General features: G+C 46.3%; 1 protein-coding gene across 5 annotated transcripts in view; it reads left to right on the top strand.

Annotated features, from left to right (window-relative positions):
- The first annotated feature begins 10,889 nt into the window (after positions 1 to 10,889).
- TASP1 (taspase 1) overlaps positions 10,890 to 14,626 on the top strand; it is a 126,283-nt gene continuing 122,546 nt past the window's right edge. For 2 of the 5 annotated variants that reach the window (XM_061622571.1, XM_061622575.1), the window contains exon 1: positions 10,954 to 11,656. The gene's annotated coding sequence lies outside the window, so the exon portion shown is untranslated. The other 3 variants (XM_061622573.1, XM_061622572.1, XM_061622577.1) reach the window with 2 other exon arrangements.

Below are 14,626 nucleotides of genomic sequence, written 5' to 3'. Positions count from 1 at the left end.
GACAGGAACAACTTTCTTCATAGAATCACTGCCACTGCAAGGCAGGACACGATGATAATGATTGCTGCTGCTGCTGCTACGACTACTACTATACAGTAACAACAACAACAACGTATGCCCAACAATAAACGTCCCTGTAACAATGCTCTGTGGAGCCATACTATCACTTCCCTGACCAAAATGCTAAGGGTGATGTTGGCACATGAAAAAAGAAATCAGGGAGGTACCAAAGCAGATAATGTTATAACAGGCGACTTCAGCTACCCTCACATTGGCTGAATACACGTACATATAGGTGACAAGATGTCTAGGTGCAACAAATGGCTATGCCCTTAGAACGAGAGAAGGCTAAAGGGGTGGTGCCCAGGATTAGCTCTGAGATGTGTTATCAAATTTAACAGAGATGCAAGTGGAATTTTGTCCAGAAACTCCAACATAGCCATATTCAACAACAACAAAACTTTATTGTGTATGGCCATAGGCCTTTGCAAAATACGACATAACACAAATACACATCGAAAGGCTAAAAGGTTTGTACAAATTTAAAATGATTACAAGATGTTATAAGTCTTAATGTGGTTCGCCCGTAATTTCCTAGCAGCAAAGGTGAAGTTGGCTGCTGCAACTGTTGTTTGTTTACTGCTATCGGCCAGTAATTCAACGACCATATCTCGGGGGCTTTTCCCTGCGCGCATAAGCAAGTGGATATGGTAAGCTAGGAATTTCCTTCTTGGGTCCTCATATAGGGGGCAGAATAGCAAGTAGTGGGTGATGTCCTCTAACCAGTTGCATCCAATGATGCATCTCCGCTCCTTAACTGGGATGCCCAGGTATCTCCCACCCAAATAGGCCGAGGGCATCAGTTGGAACCTGAGTTCCGTGAACGCCTTGCGCAGATGGGCTTGCGTCAAGACTTCAGAATAAAAGGGTCTAGCATGATTGAGTTTGACTAGGGGGAACCAGGGGGAGAAAGGGGCTACTGCAATTACTGCCTGATCCTGACTCGTGTCATGATTGAAGACCCAGTTTCTGAGCGCGTGCGGGCTGAGGCTCAGATATTTCTCCATGGAGAGATTATAGATCTCTAGTTTTGGATCATGTGTGCCCATCCCCTGGTCTTATGTTGCTCCGTCCAACAAAGTTTGGGTAAGGAGCATTCATCCAACCTAAGTAGTTTCCACCAGAATCTGAAATGTGCTAGGTCTATTCTTGGTGTGAGGGAGGGTAAGCCAAGCTCCGCTCTCAGATGGGCTGCTGGGACCCCCTGAGGCAAACCCAAGATCTGCCGTAAGAACTTATTTTGGAGGACTTCCACTACCTGCTTTACCGACTCCCCCCACAGTTCGGCCCCATAAAGGATTTGGGGTAGGATTTTTGCCACGTAGACTTTAAGCATGGGGTTAATTAGTTGCCCACCTCGAGTATAAAAGAAACTTCTAATTTGGCCGATTGATCTGGAGCAAGAGAGTTTAGTTGCCACCAGGTGGTGTTTCCATGAAAGTTTCTCGCTGAAATGCACGCCCAGGTATTTGAATGAGTGCGCTTGCTCTAATTTGTGCCCATTCAGAGACCAGGTCGACTTGGGGCTCTTCTTGCCAAAGATCATAATCTTAGATTTGGAATGGTTAATGGTCAGGTGCTGCTCTTTACAGAAATTCCCCAGCCTGGTGAGCATCCTTTTTTAGACCGATTTTATTCAGAGAGAGTAAAACCAGATCGTCGGCATAAAGGACGAGATCTTACGATTCCCAGCCGATGGTGGGAAAAAGGAAGGGGAAGCCAACTCTGGAATAATGTCATTGATATAAAAATTGAATAGAAAGGGGGTCAAAATGGAGCTTTGCTTTACTCCTCTCGTGATCTGGATTGGTTGAGATAGAGTGCCCTGTGGGCCTAACAGTACCTGCAAGGTGTTGACCTGGTGGAGAGACTGGATGAGCCAGAGCAGCCTTTTGTCAATATTAGTCTGGCTCAGTTTCCACCACAGTAAGTCCCTATCTATTAGGTCGAAGGCCGCGGTGAAGGCTATGAAGGCCACAAAAAGGGACTTGTTAGGGCCCATGACAGACTTTTGCAGTAAGTGGTGTAGGACATACACATGATCAATGGTGCTCCTACCCTTCCTAAACCCGGCTTGCTCCTCATGGAGGATGGAGTGGGTAGAGTCCCATGCAAGAAGCTTATTTAGGAGGTAACGCCCATATAGTTTGGATGAAACATCTAGAAGGCTTATAGGTCTGTAGTTTCATGGGTCTGATGCATCTTCTTTTTTAAAAATAGGCACAACAATACTGGAGTGCCATCCTGGCAGAATGTCCCCAGTCAAATTGATGTGTGTAAATAAAATAGCTAAAATAGGAGCCCACCAAATGCGATCCAACAGACAGAGCTCAGGGGGGATCATGTCTTCCCCTGGGGCCTTGCCGGGGCGAAGAGACAGAATTAAATCCCCTATGTCTGAGGTGGTGACGGGGGGCCAGGGAGGGGCGGAAGAAAGGTCACCAGGTGGAGCCGAGAGGGTGTGTGTGGTACTTCCAAAGATGGAATGGAAGTGGGAGACCCGGGATTCAGGGAGCATGGGTGGAACTGCCACAGAGTGGTCCTGGAAAGAACGTGTACTAGGAATTAGGAAGTAAGTCCTGTTAAGTTAAATGGGGCTTGCTCCCCAGACAGCCTTTCAATTGCCACTGGTCTTTCATTTTTGTGGCCAAGTACTTTGGGATGGTGTAGAAACTTGAATGGGCCATCATGGACCATTTATAAATAAAATTGATGCAAAAACCCTCGGATGTGTTAGAAGCACTTGAGAACAACATTTAAGAACCAAAACCATTCAGATATTCTATTTTATTAACCCTTTAACAACCAAAATGCCATATGGAATGGAATGGTCCAGAATGGCAACTTCCAAGCAAACCAGGCCTACCAAATTCACCACTCATACATGGGATGGGATTGGTGGAGTAAGCAACAAAACTTCCAAGCAAACCACTTTCCGATAGCCATTCTGGGCTATAGTATGTTTTTACAGAAAACAGCCTGGACCAGTAACTTCCTAGTGAGTCTGACCTACCAAATTCACCAGTCACACATGACTAGATGGGATTCATGTAGTAAGCTGCAACATCTCTACCCAAACCACATTCTAATACCCATTCTGGGCTATAATACGTATTTTAGGGAAATGGGAATACACCCCTGAATGGCAACTTCCCAGTGATCCAAACCTACTAATTTCACTAGTCACCTATGTCTAGATGGTTTATGTGGAAGTTTTGGGGCTTATTGCATGAATCCAATCTAGGCATGTGTGACTGGTGAATTTGGTAGATCTAGCTCGCTGGGTAGTTGCCGTTCCCAGCTGTTTCCCGTAAAACATATTATAGCCCAAAACTGTATCAGAACATTGTTTGCATGGAACTTTTGTGGCTTACTGCATGACTCCCACCTAGCCACGTGCATCTGGTGAATTTGGTAGGCCTGGCTTGCTCAGAAGTTGTGTTCCGGGCCATTCTGTTCTGTTCCATATGACATTTTGGTTGTTAAAGGGTTAATAAGGTATAATACCAAAATGGTTTTGGTTCTTAAAAGTTGTTCTCAAGAATCTCTAACGCATTCCACTGTTTTCTGCATCGCTTTCTTTTATAAATGGCGCATTCTGACTTTTACACCCAACGAGGCTCTAGCGGCAGGAGCTTTTCCCAGCCCTCCCTGGAGACGTGGGATATTGAAACTGAGCTCCTCTGCATATAAACCTGTCAGTTTTTAATCTTTGCTTTCTTCCTTTTCACAAACAACAAAAGCCCAACTACTTTCCCCCCAAAACAACCCCCTCCAGCTCTACCTTATCAGCTAATGAGGGAACAGGTTTATCCAATGAGAAAAAGTTCCCCTCTTTTTGCCTTTTGGAAGAGAAGGAACGTTTTTTCAGAGTTCGTGTAATGAAAGAGAGCCCCTCCCTTAAAAAACAACAACCCTGCTGCTATTATTTTGTTGTACATTGATTTACCCGGCGCTTCCGCCACTCTTGGCCCCGCACATGGTGTAAACATTCTAATAGGAACCGGAACTTAAGGTAGTGTTAAAGCCTTGGTGTAGTTTTACTGCCCGCATCTCTCTGCGTTTTCCTCTTCCCTCCGAGGCAGGCGCCTGGGTGATGACAAATATGTGTGGTAGGTGCGCGCCCATGCGCGCGCCAGAAAAAACACGAGCTTATTAACGGCACCTGATCAGAGCTGGCTGGTGAGTGAGTGAGTGAGTGGCTCGCGCTGGAGGCTTCACAGATTTCTCAATACACCCCTTAGGTGCCAGTGGTGTGGTTCATGTGATGTCATAAGTTGACGCTAGATGCGTGTTCGTGACGCCATGAGAATGCGACTTCATCACATTGGTTTCCTCGGCGCTCCTTTGTAGAGCTGCAGCTGGGGCGCTTGTGTTTTCAAACGTTAGTGGAGGAGGATAGAGTTTGGGAGCTGAAGGATGGAGTTTAGTAGGGTTAGGTCGGGGTAGAGGACCTTACCTGGTTCGTCAAGGGGCAGAGCCTGGCTGTGAGTGAAGGCTGAGAAATAATAGGGAAACCTTTTAAGCCAAGCAAAAAATAGTTTTCCCTTTTGATTCTGGGGCCTTGTGCCAAGAGTCGACCTTTCCTAGAGAATGTCAAAAAGGTGGCCACAGCCGTGAAACTTTGGGTCACCCCTTCACACCGGGTATTCCCTTGGATAACAGAGCCAAGATAGAGATTCTGTTGTCCCAGCCCATCATCTTGCTTGTATCTATAGTGATGTGTGGATGAGCCTTCTCCTTGCCTACTTCTTGTCATTACCGTCTCGGCAGAGATGACTGCTGGCACTTCTCCTACTACGTGACTAAGGAACCTTGTCTTGTGTGTCATGATTAATGTGGAACAACCATCACCTTTTGAGCCTGTGCTTACTGATTAGAATCCAGCTTCATCCTGCTGCTTTTCTGAATTTGAGTAAGACAAGTTGCTGCAAATGAGTTAAGGGTTTACTTGTCTGTATGAGTTAAGGGTTTACTTGTCATATGACGATGAGCTCATCTACGACAGGGAAGGAAGGAAAATGGGGAGGTGGCAGAGAAACCATCTCCTTTTACGTTTCCAGTCCCTTGCAAAGGCAAAGTTTGCCAAGGGGGTTGGGGTGGGGGTGAGATCTGCATCCTCGGATGCGAACGTGCCCTTCTTGCAGTGCAATATTTTCTTATCCCTGTAAGTGAAGCCCCACTCTGTTCAATGGGGGCTTACTCCCAGGGAAATGGCACACACTGGATCGCAGCCTGAGAAAGTCTCTTCAGTGGTGGCTTCTGCCCAGGTAAACTGTGCTTGCCGGATCGCAGGTGCTCCGGGCTGCAAAAGCAGAATTTGGCTCCTGCAGATTATGTCATGTGAGATTATCCTAGCCCTCCACCCAAAAGAAAGGAGGAACTGTGTCTTTCTTTCTTTTAATCGCAAGGGAGCTGAGTGTGGGCACCATGTCCACTCAGCAGCGGAGGCTTGAGAGTTTTGTAACTGCCAAATTGGAAGAGGACCCACAGGCTGTGTGTGACTTCTTTACTGGGAAAAACCGCTTGTGGCACAGTAAAGGCGAACCAATTTATTATGGCCTGACAGGACTAAAGTCCACTTTATCCGATGCGTCAAGTTTTGTCCTGAGTTGGTGGTGTAAATAGCACTTGGGGAGGGGGTGTTGTAAAACTGAGGGAAGTGAAAGGCACACAAGTCCTATGGACTGCCACAATTTTGGTGTTAACAGCGGCCACTTCCAGGCCGTTGTTTTGCAACTGGAGCTCATTTGTTGCAGGCAGATTGAAGAGGTGAGGTTGAAATGGACTTGGCACCCTTGTGGAACAAGCTCACTTTTAAAGAAATGGAATCTTTGCAGTAAGGAAAGTGAGGGGTAAATGCCCTGGAAGCAATTGTTTGACATGGTATATAAATGAAATAAATAAATAAATGATGTAGGCTCCTGGCAAACAAATCCGAATGAATGCTCAGTTAAATGTGAGATGTAACTTTGCCAGAAGCTTTGTGTAAGCAGATGAGGATAAAGGCTCAATAAACAGGTCTGGAAGCAACCAGTCACAGTGTAGGTGATATTGATAACACAAACATCCTAGCATTGGTAAGTTAATTAACTCACAGTACTGTGATAAGAAATCACTATTCCGATTCAAACCACAACTGATAGCATTCATTCCCTCCATAAATTGCAATTCACCGGTTTCATGTTGTAGCGTTCCACTGAAGTCTTGTTGTTTAAGAATGGCTACCTTAAGGTTAGTGGCAAAGAGTCCTGGGAGGTTGAAGAGTGAAGGCTGGTACATTTGAGTGAATGGGGCACTGCCCCACCATCCTCAGTCTGTCCTCAGCCAGTCCCCAGCTGCCTGTCCTCTTACTTACTAAACTAGCCCAATGGGTGGACCTGCCTGTCAGCTTCCTCCTCAATCTCATTTTTATTTATTTATTTATTTATTTATTAAATTTATATACCGCCCGACTAGCGATAGCTCTCTGGGCGGTGAACATAAAATAGTATAAAAATACAATGAATAACAAAATAATATTAAAATACAATCAACAATACAATAAACATTATTAAAATTAGATCAATGTAACTTAAAATGCTTCAGAGAATAGGAAGGTTTTGACCTGGCGCCGGAAGGAAAGCAGAGTCGGCGCCAGGCGTACTTCCTCAGGGAGACTGTTCCATAGTTCGGGGGCCACCACTGAGAAGGCCCTAGATCTTGTCATCACCCTCCGGGCCTCCCTGTGAGTTGGAACCCGGAGGAGGGCCTTCGTAGCAGAACGTAGTGCACGGGCCGGTTCATATCGGAAGAGGCGTTCCGCAAGGTATCGTGGTCCCGCACCGTATAAGGCTTTATAGGTTAATACCAACACTTTGAATCTAGCCCGGAAACATATTGGCAACCAGTGCAAGCTGGCCAGAACAGGTGTTATATGCTCGGACCGCTTGGTCCTTGTCAGCAATCTGGCCGCCGCATTTTGCACTAGTTGTAGCTTCCGAACTGTCTTCAAAGGTAGCCCTACGTAAAGCGCATTACAGTAATCCAAACGTGAGGTTACCAGAGCATGTACCACTGATGTAAGGTCCTCTTTACTCAAATAGGGACGTAGCTGGGCTACCAACCGAAGTTGGTAAAACGCATTCCTAACCACCGAGGCTACTTGAGCCTCAAGTGAGAGGGAAGAGTCTAAAAAGACTCCCAGACTACGAACCCGGTCCTTTAGGGGGAGTGTAACCCCGTCCAGGACAGGGTATATATCCACCATCCGATCAGAGAACCCGTCCACCAACAGCATCTCAGTCTTGTCTGGATTGAGCTTCAGTTTGTTAACTCTCATCCAGTCCATTGTCGAGGCCAGGCAACGGTTTAGCAAATCGACAGCCTCACCTGAAGAAGATGAAAAGGAGAAGTAGAGCTGCGTGTCATTTTTGCCCTTGTTGAACTAAGCAGGAAAGGCAATAGGGACAAAACTCGAATGAGTTGGCTCTGCCTGTCATTGGCTCTAGCTCCACCCATCATTGACTCTGGTTTCCCCATCTTTCCTCCTTCCATACACACAGCTCAGACTCTGTGCTGTTAGCTACTCTGCCAATGTCTATTCTAGGGTAAATTACAGGGCTGTACTTGAAGTAATCTTTGTGCATCTACTCTTGTTGCCATTATTATTATTGTTGTTGTTGTTGTTGTTGCGATTAGGATTTCATATCCAGGGTTACAATAATATATTGTTACAACAGTATAAAAACACAGTATTAAAAACGTACGTACCACTGCATCTCCTTTTTTCTTATTTCATTTTTTGTTTATGTTGTGATAATTTCATTTTAATTTTGTAGATCTATCTATAATTTATTAATATTATTTTAGATATTTATAATGAATGCAAGTGGAGATTGAGATAAAAACAGAAAATACGAAAGTGGTGCTCATAAGAGAAAAAAGGCTGAGAAGAAAAAAGAAATAGAAAGTGAGAGAGAGAGAGAGAGAGAGAGAATGTGTGTGGGGAGGCAACTATGCTTTTGCCCCGGGCACCACACATGCTAAGAAAGGGCCTGCTTACACCCTGAGGACCGGGTTGTGTTAAGTGTGTAGCTTACCACAGCCCTGCAATATAGACCGTTTATTTTGTAGGTCACAAGTGGCTGGATTCCCAGCCAAAAGTCTCCTCTGTCTCCATACAGAGTATGATCTATTTAAACAGCTCCATCAGACTTCCTCTCAGACCAAAATCGTTTGTTATTTGCATGCGAAGGACTCACGTTCTATAACTTGCATGCATACATGCAAAGAGGTCGTTTTAAACACAAAAAAACACTAAACACGAAAATAAAATGAAGCTCTCAGGAAGGAACACTCGAGTTAGCGTGAGCGAGGGCGACTATCTTTGCTCGGTTTTGTTTTTAGGGGAGACACCTACCGGCCACTCACAAATACACCAAAAATTCTGATTGCTCCTTTGGTTTTTATTGGCTGCATTAACTTCCACCGTGCGAGATATAAATAAATAACTATATTCACATCGCAAACTCTCTGTAGAATTCTCTGTAACCCTTTCATATTGCTGGGGGATGTAATTAACTGTGCACATATACTTCCGATCCCGTGACCGTCTTTTTCGCCAATGCGAAAGACACAAGGCATTTTCCCCCAAGGGGTTGAGACCTTACAGGTTCGTCCAATAGGACTTCGGGTTCTTGTTTGCAGTTAATAGAATTTTTCAACTGCGGGGCAAGAGAGAGGTGAAAGTTCAGACTGAGATGATAATGCGAAAACTCGACGCAGGAAGGACTCGATTCGCCTCACGACTAGCAGAAATTCAACAGGTGGAGATGCAGCGCTGAAAAAGACTGCTGGCTGACTTTCCAGCACTCATCGAGGTTTTAATGTCACAGTAGTAATTTGCAAGCTCCCTTTTGTCGCTATGCTTTGCAAGCAACGTACTTAGTGCAACTATGTTTTAAAATTTAAAACCTGAGAGGCAGGAGTTCCTCAAGTACAGCCCTCCCTTTTATGGATAGCCGCACGCACTGAATTTATGTAGCCTTTTTGAACTACAGGAGGTTTCCCGAGTAGAGGTCTGACTCTTGTATCTGTCAAGTCAAATACATTCTAAGAAACTCTTGGTGGGCCCATCCTGGCAAACACATACCCCACCTTTCAGATCGCTCTGATGCACGTGTACTAGGAATTAGGAAGTAAGTCCTGTTAAGTTAAATGGGACTTACTTCCCAGACAGCCTTTCAATTGCCACTGGTCTTTCATTTTTGTGGCCAAGTACTTTGGGATGGTGTAAAAACTTGAATGGGCCATCATGGACCATTTATAAATAAAATTGATGCAAAAACTCTCGGATGTGTTAGAAGCACTTGAGAACAACATTCAAGAACCAAAACCATTCAGATATTCTATTTTATTAACCCTTTAACAACCAAAATGCCATATGGAATGGAATGGTCCAGAATGGCAACTTCCAAGCAAACCAGGCCTACCAAATTCACCACTCATACATGGGATGGGATTGGTGGAGTAAGCAACAAAACTTCCAAGCAAACCACTTTCCGATAGCCATTCTGGGCTATAGTATGTTTTTACAGAAAACAGCCTGGACCAGTAACTTCCTAGTGAGTCTGACCTACCAAATTCACCAGTCACACATGACTAGATGGGATTCATGTAGTAAGCTGCAACATCTCTACCCAAACCACATTCTAATACCCATTCTGGGCTATAATACGTATTTTAGGGAAATGGGAATACACCCCTGAATGGCAACTTCCCAGTGATCCAAACCTACTAATTTCACTAGTCACCTATGTCTAGATGGTTTATGTGGAAGTTTTGGGGCTTATTGCATGAATCCAATCTAGGCATGTGTGACTGGTGAATTTGGTAGATCTAGCTTGCTGGGTAGTTGCCGTTCCCAGCTGTTTCCCGTAAAACATATTATAGCCCAAAACTGTATCAGAACATTGTTTGCATGGAACTTTTGTGGCTTACTGCATGACTCCCACCTAGCCACGTGCATCTGGTGAATTTGGTAGGCCTGGCTTGCTCAGAAGTTGTGTTCCGGGCCATTCTGTTCTGTTCCATATGACATTTTGGTTGTTAAAGGGTTAATAAGGTATAATACCAAAATGGTTTTGGTTCTTAAAAGTTGTTCTCAAGAATCTCTAACGCATTCCACTGTTTTCTGCATCACTTTCTTTTATAAATGGCGCATTCTGACTTTTACACCCAACGAGGCTCTAGCGGCAGGAGCTTTTCCCAGCCCTCCCTGGAGACGTGGGATATTGAAACTGAGCTCCTCTGCATATAAACCTGTCAGTTTTTAATCTTTGCTTTCTTCCTTTTCACAAACAACAAAAGCCCAACTACTTTCCCCCCAAAACAACCCCCTCCAGCTCTACCTTATCAGCTAATGAGGGAACAGGTTTATCCAATGAGAAAAAGTTCCCCTCTTTTTGCCTTTTGGAAGAGAAGGAACGTTTTTTCAGAGTTCGTGTAATGAAAGAGAGCCCCTCCCTTAAAAAACAACAACCCTGCTGCTATTATTTTGTTGTACATTGATTTACCCGGCGCTTCCGCCACTCTTGGCCCCGCACATGGTGTAAACATTCTAATAGGAACCGGAACTTAAGGTAGTGTTAAAGCCTTGGTGTAGTTTTACTGCCCGCATCTCTCTGCGTTTTCCTCTTCCCTCCGAGGCAGGCGCCTGGGTGATGACAAATATGTGTGGTAGGTGCGCGCCCATGCGCGCGCCAGAAAAAACACGAGCTTATTAACGGCACCTGATCAGAGCTGGCTGGTGAGTGAGTGAGTGAGTGGCTCGCGCTGGAGGCTTCACAGATTTCTCAATACACCCCTTAGGTGCCAGTGGTGTGGTTCATGTGATGTCATAAGTTGACGCTAGATGCGTGTTCGTGACGCCATGAGAATGCGACTTCATCACATTGGTTTCCTCGGCGCTCCTTTGTAGAGCTGCAGCTGGGGCGCTTGTGTTTTCAAACGTTGGTGGAGGAGGATAGAGTTTGGGAGCTAAAGGATGGAGTTTAGTAGGGTTAGGTCGGGGTAGAGGACCTTACCTGGTTCGTCAAGGGGCAGAGCCTGGCTGTGAGTGAAGGCTGAGAAATAATAGGGAAACCTACTCACTCACTCCACCAGCCTCCCGCCCTCCTTTGAATTTTGGCGGCGGAGGCCTTGTGGCAGCGGCTGCTGCGCACTGCGGGGAGCCTTCCGGCCACGGCAGGCCCTTTGGTGCGCCGGCCTGGCGGGGGCAGCGGCGGCAGCGGGACGCGAGGGCCTCCCACCCTCCTTTGAATTTTGGCGGCGGAGGCCTTGTGGCGGCGGCTGCTGCGCGCCGCGGGGAGCCTTCCGGCCGCGGCGGGCCCTTTGGTGCTCCGGCCTAGCGGGGGCAGCGGCGGCGGCGGGACGCGAGGGGCCTTCGGGCCGCGGCGAGGCTCGGGAGGCCTTCCGGCCACGGCGAGGCCTTTGATGGGCCGGCCTTGCGGCTGCGACGAAGCACATGGGGACTTCCAGCGGCGGCGAGGCACGGGAGGACTTTCAGCCGCGGCAAGGCCTTTGATGGGCCGGCCTTGCGGCTGCGACGAGACGCGTGAGGACTTTTAGCCGCGGCGGGGCACGGGTGGCTTTCCAGTTTCAGTTTCAGTTACCCCTGAGGAAGAATCTTTAATTCAGAACATGTCAGGCCTAAACAAACTGCACTGCTGTGGGGGCACCTTTGATTCTCTTCTGCTCTCTCCTGTTTCTTTCCTTCAAACTATCACCTTCTGATTCCATCATTTATCATAGAAATAATGTTTGGGATTAAGGGAAACACAACAAGCTACTTCTAGTTAAATAGTACCCTAGACTTTCTATCATAAACCTGGAATATGTGGAGTAGGGGGAGAGACAATGTTTAAAATTTAATTCTATGCTGATAGTAAAAGAGAGATTGAAAAGGCCAAATATGTCTTGCAACCCAGGGCATGTGTGTGTGTGTTTTAAGTATGCAGAGAGAAATGTTTACTTTAGCTGAAGGTGAATTACAGTCAGCATTTTTATGGATTAAATATAATTTGAAAAGAACAGTAGGGGAAAAGGTTATTTTAAGGATTTTCTATTTAAACTAAACAAAATATTTATGCAGGCAGGCTTCTGCGCAGAACATAGAGGCAAGTATTCATGGAGAGCTCCTGTCTGTTTCTCTAAGCGTAGTAATGCAGCAGGTAAAGGGATGATGCATAGACGAAGAGCTGTCTCTCTCCTCTTTTATGTATTTAGGTCCAGTTCCACACTTTATGTGGCAATTGACATTGCCGCTTGCTCACTACATGTCTCTCACAATGCTGTAATGGGTGGCAAACCTCCAGTTAGGGCCAGGAGATACTTCTATTGGGGTCCCCTTCCCATTACAGAAAGCAAAATAGGAATAGACTCCTTTTCTTGATACTGAAGTGTATTTTTAGTTTAAACTAAATGTTACTTTTCAGTTACCAATTACCTAGAGAGGTAGTGGGCTATCTGACACTGGGGGCATTCCAGGGGCAGCTGGAGAGGGGATGCTTTTATTAAGGGATGTACTGAGAAGGCCATTCCACTTCCTCACTGTTTTGCAAACCAGGAAAGTTCAGAGAAGGGGTTAGTCAATTAGGGAGAACTTGAGATGAGAGGGCCAAAAAAAATTGCCTGCACTCCCACACCCTCCTGCTGCCTGTGGCCGCCACTTCTTTTGCAGAATAACCTAGAAAGATGCTCTGTCATAACGTAGCGGCCATTTGGATTGGAGCAATGCAATGTAATTACAAAGAGCAGAGGCTTTTTGATGAGGGTGGGGGGCAGCTGGAGACAGAAAGGAGGCTGCAGGAGCCAGTAGGGACCCCCAGTTAGTGCTGCAACCTCACCTCCAAAACTACCTCAACTCCAAATGCAAAGGGAACTCATCCCCCCTTTTTTCACTGTCAAGCTTCTCCCCCCCCCCAAATACGTTCTTCAAAACCCAGGTAAAAATATATGAACCTTTCCATCAGTTAAGTCCCATAAACCTCTGTCCTAAGACCCATTTAATCTGTGGTATTCTGAGTAAACACACATAGGATTCTGCTGTATGTGTGCAATCACATGCACCCTTCCGGGGGAAGAAGTAACGATACACTCGGGGATTTTCTCATAAGTAAGTATGCATAGAATTGGTCCAATTCATATTTCTCTGAGTAAATTTAAACATAATGGAATTAATCACGTGCAGGCTGCACATTTGCTTGCATCTTCTCTTTAGCTAGTTTACAAACTGGTCTGTAGATAAGGTGCCCACCTTTTTTACAGGCCTCTAGTCCTGTGCTTTTAAGAGTCATTTGATCTGCAGACATTAGAAGATGACATTGCTTAACTCCATGCCATCTAATAACTGCTGAATACGAACCTGCTATTAAAGGCACAACAACAAGCCAGAAGGATATGTGGGGCCAGGACCCCCCAAAGGAGTGGGAAGCAGCCCCCAGCAGAGGCTGCTTGAGAAAAGTGTCCCTTCCCAGCTACGCTCGAGGGCTATGGACCTTGCTTGCAGACTGCCCAGTTATGGGGAGACTCATTTTATGATGTGGTTTTTCTTTATTATGCGGTTTTCCGGATCCTATGGACGCACTGGTCCAGGGGACAATTGATGAAGACATACAGTTGGGCAGGGTTATTGGCCCCTTCCCATCATCCCCTACCTCTGCTCTCTCAGTGCCCCCCCGTATAGTGCCCAAAGTGGCAGTGGACAAAGTCTACCTGATTCACCATCCGTCATACAAGTGGGGTCAGTCAGTGATGGCTTCATACCAGATAGTCTATGCACAGTGCACTACACTTCATTCAATATAGTGCGCACCTGTGGCAGAGATGCCTTATGGGCAAGTGTGGCAGCTAATCTGCCTGCGTTGCCAGCTGTTACACATGGTGGATTTTGAGCTGCTGAGTTTTGCCTTTTAGGTCAACTATGCAGCAGAGCATTACCTATGGGCTGCTGTATTCTTGCATGGAGCACTTCAGCCCCTTCTTGGAAGGGACAGCCAGGAGACGAGAGGCCCCAGAAGCGGTGGGGCACTATTTTCATGATTTACAGTTCTCGGGTAGGGCAGACTTTGGGTGCATGTTAGCGCTTGATGGCACAGTTTATAGCGTAGCTATGAACTGGGGAGTTCTTTTGGCAGCTGGGAAAGTGGAGGATCCTGCCCCAGTGTTCACCTTCCAGGGTATTAAAATTGACTTTTGGACCCAGGGCTGCAGGCTGCCTGGGAAAAGCTTGAATTGTTGCAGATCAAGATCCTGAAGTTTTCAGGGGCTGGGAAAGTGTTTGCTTTCTGCCCTTCAGGTATTGGGGGCCTTCTGCGGTGGGGTTTATAGTGCCATAACAGGGATTTCACAGCCTTACCACAGGTTCAGGGTTTTGGCTGCCTTATGCGCCAACCTGCGGTGTGGCCCCCTCCGTTCCTGCAGTGCGTCAATGGTGTTTCAGTTAGAGGAAGGACCGACTCTGCTAGTCCCATACCGCATACTGGGAGATGGGGGAGGAGAGTCAGAGATGGTCAGGGCAGGAGGG

The sequence above is a fragment of the Rhineura floridana genome, chromosome 4, assembly GCF_030035675.1.
Source record: "Rhineura floridana isolate rRhiFlo1 chromosome 4, rRhiFlo1.hap2, whole genome shotgun sequence".
NCBI lineage: Eukaryota > Metazoa > Chordata > Lepidosauria > Squamata > Rhineuridae > Rhineura > Rhineura floridana.
This window is presented reverse-complemented; position numbering and strand designations above follow the sequence as displayed.